We start from the raw sequence: 9736 nt of genomic DNA on the forward strand, positions 1-9736 counted from the left end.
TGTACTTGATCTTCCTTCTGATAGCTTTGGGCTTTGGATTCCCTTTCCGCTTATTTTTCACAGCGTTTCTGAAATTTCATATAGGGGAAACAGATGTACGGGTCTGTGTGGGTGGGTATGTGTGTAAATGAAAAGAAAATTGCTGAAAACAAGGACATTTCCAAAATTGCCATGCCCTTAACAAGAATTTGGTGAGCCAGTGCTCCCGAAATATAACTTACCCACTCGCTACTTGTTAACAAGGCCAGCCATCCATGAAGTTGATTTCCTTTTTCGGGTTTGGGTGTCTGACCATTTTAATGAATGGATTGGGAGTACAGTCTAATACTGTAGGCAACATAACCAGCAACTGTTTAAGTTTGGGATAAACTATGGGTAGACCTAGGTTTTCAATTTTCAAGGTGCCTACTTAACATTGCGATGGGCAACTCAACGTTGCTTTCCTGTTCCCCATTACGTGGTATTGCCAGAAACACAAATCTATAAGGGGCTGTGCCGCTGACCATCTGCTTGGTACTCAGGTCTCCAAATGGCCCCAAAAGGTGGTGGCTGTTTGCAAAGCTCAGACGTTTGAATTACATTAAGCATCCGTCTGAATTTTGTTTGGCTGACCTCTAAAGAATGGCAGAGGAGACCAATGCAGACGTCAAGTGCCCAGCAAAGGTACCTTCTGGGACAGTCTTGCTCCCGTCCCGGATGCCAGTGTGACCAATTCAGCAATTGTGCCTTTCCCCAGGATAAAATGAATATTATGTCAGTGAAGCCAGAATCAGAGAGTGATGATCCGAGAATCAGTGAGAAGGAAGACGCTGACCTTGGAGAGGTTTAAGAATGCCTTACGAATAGCTATCCGGAACATAATTAAAGGCATTTTAACATCATAAGCCTTGAAGAATGCGAACCATCACCACAGCACACTGGGGAGTAAAAGATATTGCTTTTATAGCTGCAGAGCTTATGGTCAGAAGTGATATGAAATATTAGAAATGTGACAGTTTTATAATAATTTTATTCTTGCTCATTGTGATAATTTTCATTTGCAGCTTTTTACCTTTGAATATCTTGAATTGCATTAAGCCTTTCTCACTCCATCCTTGTCCTGTAATATTAGAAGCTGAGGTTTTCATCTGAGGAATTACAGTAAATGCTACAGGCACAAGCAAACAGATAATGGTGTTTATGATGCCTGTTATTTGAAGAATTAAAAGTTCTGAGTGAATCTGTCTCACAGTTAATAAAAGCAATAGAGCCCTGAGTAAAATATTGCCTCTTCGTTCTTTTTATAGTGTCACTATCTCTTCTTGTATCCTGTTCCTTCTCTCAGCTGCTTTTATTTTGGGTGTGAGAAGGGGAGGCAGGATGCTTTCTGTCAAATAATTTACTCTGCTTGGTTTCTTTTTTCTTTGTTTATATTTTTCTTCCCATTATCTTGTGCATTTTCTTTTCTGAACAGAAGAATATGAATAATGTGAATATAATCACTCAGGTTAGAATTAGCACTAGAGATCATGTGGTTTAAATACATAAATATTTCCATTTCTCAGACAAGGAAATAGAATCAAAGGGTGCAATAGCAGCAGAGCTAGGACTACTGTTTCCTGACACCACAAAAACAACAGCTAGTATTCACTGAGCATTGGCTAGAGGGCAGGAAAACTCTCAGCATTCGCATGCATTAACTCTTGTGTATGTGTTCCAATAAAACTTTATTTATATAAAAAAACAGGTAGTAAGCCAGATTTCAGCTATGGGAAGTAGTTTCTTTGTGCTGTGCTAAGTTGCTTCAGTTGTGTCTGACTCTTGTGACCCTATGGACTATAGTCCTCCAGGATCCTCTGTCCATGGGATTCTCCAGACAAGAATACTGGAGTGGGCTGCTATGCCCTCCTCCGGGGGATCTCCCGACCCAGGGATCAAACCCACATCTCTTATGTCTCCTTCATTGGCAGGCATGTTCTTGACCACTAGTGCAACCTGGACAGCTCCACGGGTGTTAGTTTGCCAACCTCTAATTCTTTTGAGCTTCAGCCTGATTCTATAAGATAGGTCCTGCTATTATTGTCACCTCCATTTTACAGAAGAGTAAATTGAGGCACAGAATGACTAGGCAGTGTACCCAAAGTTGAATACTCAGTGAGTGCTTCCACGGGAAGAAAGTTGTTTGACCTGGACCTCCATCCTCTGCTGCACACAAGTATCTGAAAATCTCCACATTCTTTCCTTTCCTTTCTTTCCCTGGGATATTTCCTTGGAGGAAAAATATCCATGTTAGTGTGTAGAATCTTACACACAAGTATGTACTGTGGACTTATTTGGGATGATGAGTTTTACAATTTGTTCTCTTTCTATGGTTGGCAGTGCTGTTTAGCTCTGTGTTTGGTCTTTTGTGGTGAATGCAAAAGAAGCAGTGGATAAGGTGCTTGCCTTTGAAAAGGTGAAAAATTTAGTTGTGAAGCCAAAGAAATTAAAATCAGATAAAAATTTACTGAATAATTACGACATGCCAGTCCAAAATCTTCTTTAACTTATGATCAAGTCAAGATTCAAAAGGCTATTCATTAGCTTATCTGTTCAGAAGTCCCAGGATACCCGACAAGCAATCTCTGTCAGCATATTTCTGTCAAGTTTTGTAAAAGAACTGTGATTATTTGACAGTTATGATTTTTAAAAACTTCTTAAACATTTTCCCCCAATATGCTTTCATTTTAATTTTTTTAAATAAAAAATAAGTTGATAGCATGGTACTGCTTCAGACATGCCATTAATTAATGAAAGACTTGATCCCCACACCTCAAGGGACCATACCCAACCATCTGTTGATGGCCGGCAGATTGCTTCCCTTTCACCTGAGTGAAAATCTTTGTTGCAATGCAAGTTCATAAATTGGCTGTTCATAAGTGAGGGGATTTCTAGATTATAATTACAGGTGATACAAAAGATGACAAAAATATTTGAAATAAAATTCTGTGTTTCAGGAATAGAGAGTCTAGTTACAGAGAGGAGGCATGATGACACTTCTGAGACTCCTCCCAATTATTCTATGAATTCATACAAGGGTTAGCTTCCTTTCTTATAAGTGAAGTCGTTCACAATCTGTCCATAAGTGAGCTGGTAATTATCAGATGATATAGATGTGCACCATTTGATTGCAGAGAAAGAGGTACCTTCTTGGGTGTCAGGCAGAAGAATGTATTTGAGCTGAACCCTAAAAGTTGAGTAAGATTTAGGAAGGTAGGTAGGATTGAGGAAACAGATTGGCCAATCCATTTCAAGGTCAAAATCCATTATGGAGTGAATCACAGCTGGAGCAAACTCAGACTTTCCTTGCCCTGCCCCTGCCCCATCCCTCTGCATTTGCTGTGAGGTGGTGATGGTTGTTCGATTGCTCTGTCGTGTCTGACTCTTTGCGACCCCATGGACTGCAGCATGCCAGGCTTCCCTGTCCTTCACCATCTCCTGGAGTTTGCTTAAACTCATATTCACTGAGTCGATGATGCCATCCAACCATCTCATCCTCTTTTGCCCCCTTCTCCTCCTGCCCTCAATCTGTCTCAGCATCAGGGTCTTTTTCAATGAGTCGGCTCTTCACATCAGGTGGCCAAAATATTGGAGCTTCAGCTTCAGCATCAGTCCTTCCAATGAATATTCAGGGTTGATTTACTTTAGGATAGACTGGTTTGATCTCCTTGCTGTCCAACGGGACTCCCAAGAGTCTTCTCCAGGACCCATGGGAAAGGAGCAGTGACCCCACAGAGTCTGAGCCAGACTTGATGATATGATTGTCCAGATGAAAGCACACCTTAGAGCCATAGCATTGTTACAGGCAATGCTTACGGTCCTTAAAGGCGGGAGTGGCTGCTTTCCTTTGCCATTTTGATACCTCTTCATTTGATAGGCAGATCTTGGCAGAGCCTGCCATTCTAGTGACTCCTGGTTTCCTGGTTAATTATTTTTCAATCTCTCAGTGTATTATAAGGTAGGCGACTCAGGCCAGGACCCACCCTCTGGATTTCCTCCTCATTCCTGGTCTCATTCTCTCTTCTCTGTATCCTGCCACCTTTCTTCCATCCCTATCCACATAGATTTGACAGCATATAATTGCCCCAGAATTTAGAGTTACAGGAGGAGAGCAGGAGTCTTAGACCCTGCCTAGGTCTCAAGACAAAAGCAAACTTGCTCCAGTTCTGCCATGTAACAGAGTAAAGTAGGAGGAGGATCTGTGCTCTATTAATTTAGTGTTCTTTTATTCTAAACATCCTGCTTCTGTATTTTGCATAAATGTCTCCTGGGAATCTAATGGGGAAATAAGGATATTTGTTAGACTAAGACTTAATGTGTCTTAATTCCTTGACTATCAAATCTTTACTCTTACTCCCTAAAATGAATATAACTGTTTATCCTGGAAGAGGACATCTCAGGTTGAACCTTGTGCCAATAGATTTAAAACTATTAGATAACTTAATTTTTGTGGTAGTCTTAAAAGAATTATGTTCTTTACATTCTATTTCTGATAAATTTGATACTTTATTTCCTAAGTGATGGAGATTAGATGTTTTAATAGCTCTGATTCTGTTAGTCACTGGACTATGCACACGTGTGTGTACATACAAATCTCACCCAGTGAACATGGTAATGCCATGTTGATTTTTATGGTGTCTAATCATTGCACAACTTGACCTATGTGATTTCAGTTTTAAAGGGATCCTACTTTAGGCCAAATTCATAAAAACTAAGCTGTATAACTCAAAGTTGGAAGAGTAGATGCCAACCAAACAGCATCTAGACCATGTTTCTCAAATTATGGTCTGTGATCTGGTCTACCAGGTGTATCAGAGCCACCTGGAACTCATGTCAAATAAGCAGATTCACCTACTTTAGCCCCGACCCACTCAGTTTGGGATAAGATATAAGAATCTATGGGCTTCCCTAGTGTTTCAGGGGTAAAGAATCTGCTTGCTATGCAGGAGATGGGGGTTTGGTCCCTGTGTCAGGAAGGTCCCCTGGAGGTCCTCCTCCAGGGGAGGTCAACAATAGAGATCAATAATGGCAACCAATACCAGTATTCTTGCCTGGATAATCCCATGGACAGAGGAGCCTGGTGGGCTATAGACCATAGGGTCGCAAAGAGTTGGACACCACTCAAGCGACTTAGCACATAGAATCTATATTTTAATGCACTCCTTAATGTGATTATTATGACCACACAAATTTGAGAACCAATTATTCTAGGCTCTGTTTGTGTTGATGCTGCACATATAGAAGTCTCGATGTTGTCAAGACATGAGATTTTTCACAGCTCGCTAAACTGCAGTCCTGACTCCGCCCTTGAGCTGTGCTCTGTGATGAGGAACCTGTCTAGTCTAGTCTCATTGGACAACTCTTTCTACAAGTTTCTTCACTGTGTCTACCATATCTGCAATCTGACCATTTGTTTGAAGGTGATGGGATGTGAGAGTGGCAGTTTGAATAAAGTCTCCAAGCATTAATTCCTTAAATTCAGCAGATTTAAAGGCAAGTCCACAGTCTACATGAGAATGTGTAGCAATTTATGCATTGCAAGTAACTAGCAGAGTGCACAACTGCGGCAAATATTTAAGCAAATTAGAAGACTTTGAGGCTTTTTGATAAGTCCTGGAATAACCCTGGTGAGTCAATCTAAATTCTTGACCAGTGTCTCATTTCCCAGGGAGTGGTTGGTTTATTTGACAGGAAAATGCCAGATATGTTTTAGTTTTTCACCGTGTTTTCTGTCACCATTATCAGAATCGATTTGAAACCATAGCTAAAAGCTAAGCCAACACTTTATGTAGTTTGGCCAAGATAATAAGATGTCTGCTTTCTGCTATGTTGATTCTTGAGCATATTGAAAATTGATTCACAGTACCTTCTATCATCCAGCTTTATTTTATTCATACAAAAATGCAGTGCTTTGGAAGGTAACAAGCAGATGACCAGCAATTTTCAGAAACCACACTTTATTAAATGATATAATGTGTTTCAAGTATTCAACACAAAGCCTGATGCATGGCATAATTGAATTAAATAATAGTACAGAAAAAAAATGTAGATTAACCCTACTTTATTTCTCTATAATATAAGGTGGCAACTCAACAAGACAGTAAGGTATAAATAAACACATTTGGATAAGAATTTCAGCACTAATCTATCCACATGAAAGTTTCAAAAAGCAAATAATGGTTCCTAAAAAGATTGATGCCTAACAATACTACGAGCCTACTTCTTCCTTTCCTGAGAAGCCCACAATCCAAGCCTGTAAAAATGAAGAATGTCAGTTCCTTGCTAGCCTGGCCTCTCTAGCTGTTGTGGCATTGGCATGGGACTCCAATACTAACCAGTGGAATCTGAGACCAAAACTGATAAGGACATTTGTTAAAGATGTTCCATTCTAATGGAAGAGAAGGACAAACAGGGACCATTTTTCTTGGTTTACATATTTTTGTGTGTGAAGATGTGATGTTTGGGGCTATGGCAGCTATATTTACACCATGAGGACAGGTCCAACAGCATTACAGAGAAGCTGACACAGAATCCTGTTATTGGTGAGCTACTGAATGAACCCCAGAGCCACTCGAATTCCTTTTTCTGTGAGACAAACAAACCTTTATTTCAAAACCTCCTAGTTTCTGATTATTTTGTTTCTTGAAATCAAAAGTATGCTCTCAGATACACGTTTATAACAGCTATACTTTCCATTTAGAATGAAAGCTCCATGAAGACAGGGATCAAGTCTACTTCACTCCAGATTACAGTGACTTTAATACAATGGAAGTTTATTTCTGTCTTACACAAAGTCTGAGCTACTATGATGGTTGTGTGATGTTGTCATGTGAACAGGCTCCTTTAATGCTGTTGCTCTGCCTTCCCTAAGGTGCTGCCTTCCCTAAGGTGCTGCCTTCATCCAAAAAGTCAAGAGGGCTCCTTGGGATGTCTACATTCCAGCCAGCAGTAAGGCAGGAAGGAAAGAGGAGACAGTGCCCTATTCTTTTAAAGACAGCACTCAGAGGCTGCACCATCACTTGGCTTATTATCCTATTGGTCAGAACTTAACCCACGAGGCACAGATACAGAGATAGCTGAGAAAGAAGTTGTTACTCTGTGTAGCCAGGTGCCCAGATAAAAATTCCACTATTATGCTGAAATAAAAAGTGAGTCTTGGGACACAAAGAGCAATTTCTTTCATAACATCACAAAAGAGAACAGCAAGTGTGAATAGATTTGAAATATGTTAAAAAAAAAAAGCTACACAAAACAATGAGATCTTGGTTTATGCCATTCACTTTATTAAGCCCTTTTACAAAATTATCTCATCCACTGTTCATAACACCATAGTAATGTTATAACATAGCTAGTGTTATTATCCCTACTTTGCAGATGTAGACAAAGAAACTCAGAGTTTGAGCAAGTTGCCCAGGGTCCTACACTGAATAACTGATGTAACTTGTTTTTAAATCAGAGTTCAGGCTCTGATGTTAAGATCTGTCTGGCTCACTGCCGCCTGTCCCTGCCCAACAGCCTTGCCCTAACCTTACATTCTGTGTTACGTTTACTCCCTCTTTATATTTTTCTTGTGAATTCCAAAGGCTTACATTTTCTACTGATTACTTTTGTTCCAGTTTTTTGCTTCTCTCGTCTTACTCTCTACCCTTTGTCTTTATAGCACCAACCCCCAGATGGTACAGATTTCTTTCTTTCCTTATTTGTTCCCTAAGGCCAGTTATTAAGGAATTGTCTTCCCACTCCAAACTGACCCTTCTCTTTTCCCTCATGTGATGCAGCCACTGGGACTCTACAACCACCTATCTGCTTTGCCCACTGCTCTTTGCTAAGTCTTGCTGAAAAGAAACACTAGAGGGACACTGTGAGCAAGACTGGAGGGGAGAAGGTACCTCTTCCTGTTTTTTCCTTCTTGCTTTATTCAATCTCCAGTTCCTGCCCTTATTACTTAGGGGATGCTTCTTCACCCCAGCAGCTGAAAGCACGTTGAAGTTTTTCAAACTTTTGTAGGACCAGTCCCATCACATCCCCTAAGAAACACCAGCTTCAGCCATGCAGCACACCCTCCTGGGAAGTCCGAGTTGAGTTTCAGCCTTATGGGGTCTTTGTTCTGTTTTGATGATGCTTATCTGTCCCCTTAGTTTTCTCAGCCCTATGGGTGGTAGCTACATGGTGCAATGGCTACCTTCCTAACACTTCACAGTTGTTAAGTTATGCTAAGTCAGTTTTGGTTTAACTTTTTTCCTTCTTGATTATTTATTGGCTTAGTTTAATTTTTCTGATTAGACCTATGTTTCCATTTTCAGGAAAAAGAAGCTTCATAGACAGTCCTTGATTGAGGGCAGGATTCCATTCCTATGTCTCCATGCAGAGGTGGGGCCACTCTAGGGAACAGAGTGGAAAGTTGGACATGGGGAGTGAAGGGTGTCCTTTTTGTACATTCCTCTTAGACCAGAGTGGGGCTTCCCAGGTGGCACAGTGGTCAAGGACCCACCTGCCAATGCAGGAGACATGGGTTTAATACCTAGCTTGGGAAGATCCCCTGGAGGAGGAAATGGCAACCCACTCCAGTATTCTTGCCTGGAAAATTCCATGGCAGAGGACCCTGGAAGGCTACAGTCCACGGGGTTGCAAAGAGTCGGACACGACTGAGCACAAAGGCACACAGACCTCAGAAGCAAGCCGGGTTTTTTCTGACTGAGTTGCGGTCACACTTACGCTCTAGTGAACTCAGAAGCACTTCAAACCTGAAAGCACCTTTGTTTTCAAGTATTTCTCTGAGGAAGAAAAATCTGACTGACTCTACTCACTCAGTGGAAAGGAAAACCGAGGTGGAGCAAGGAAGCTGGGCAAGCTTTCCGGTTAGACTGAAGCCAGGACAAGAATCGTCTGATATTTGGACAGTTTTCTTCTAACCCCTCCTAGATAGGGGATGGGGAGGGATGGTGGTGGCAGGAAAATTGACCACTGAGAGCAAGGTTGTTCCTCTTCTTTGACCTTTCTTACTGGCAAGTACAACCCTTCATTTTCCTGGCCTGCTGGTCTGGTACTTTCCACAGGCAAAAAAATTCACTTCAGAGAAAGAAAATAAAGTGAGATCAAAGGCTTGTATAATAATTTCACTTCTCAGGGAGGAGAGAAAAACCTCGTCTAGCAGCCTGCTTCTTAGGAGTTATCCGAACCACCCTGTCTCTGTGCTCCACAGTGATTTGGAAGCAGCAGCGTGCTGTTGGCACTTCTTTCTGCAGTCACTGATGACACCAGCGGTGGCTTAGGCAGCCAAGATAAATACCCACTTGGAGGATCCAGGAGGTGAGAGTAAGCCATGGGACTCCCACCACGACCATGGGAACTGCACATCTAGGTTCTTTCATGTTGTGGAGAATCGGAGCCCGTGTTTATTTGGTGCAAAGGACTTATTTGGATATTGCTGGCCAAATGGCTGTGTTTGAGCCTGTCACCAGGTGATGCTTCTTTGATGATGGCCAGCACTACGGCCACCACGGCTCGGTAACTGACTGACTGCGTCTCTAAGCAACTGTGTTTTCTTTTTCTTTTCTTTTTTGATAAGAGCTGATCTTGCGCAAAAGAGGCTGGATGATATGATAAGTTGCTTTGAAGATGGAGTGATATTTAATATTTTGAGTGACTGCTTCTTGTTGAAGCAATTGGGTTCTTCAAGGACATGCTATACATGTTGAAAATGAGATGACTGGGGCTG

Source organism: Bison bison, unplaced genomic scaffold (genome assembly GCF_000754665.1).
Source record: "Bison bison bison isolate TAMUID 2011002044 unplaced genomic scaffold, Bison_UMD1.0 scf7180017864136, whole genome shotgun sequence".
Taxonomy (NCBI): domain Eukaryota; kingdom Metazoa; phylum Chordata; class Mammalia; order Artiodactyla; family Bovidae; genus Bison; species Bison bison.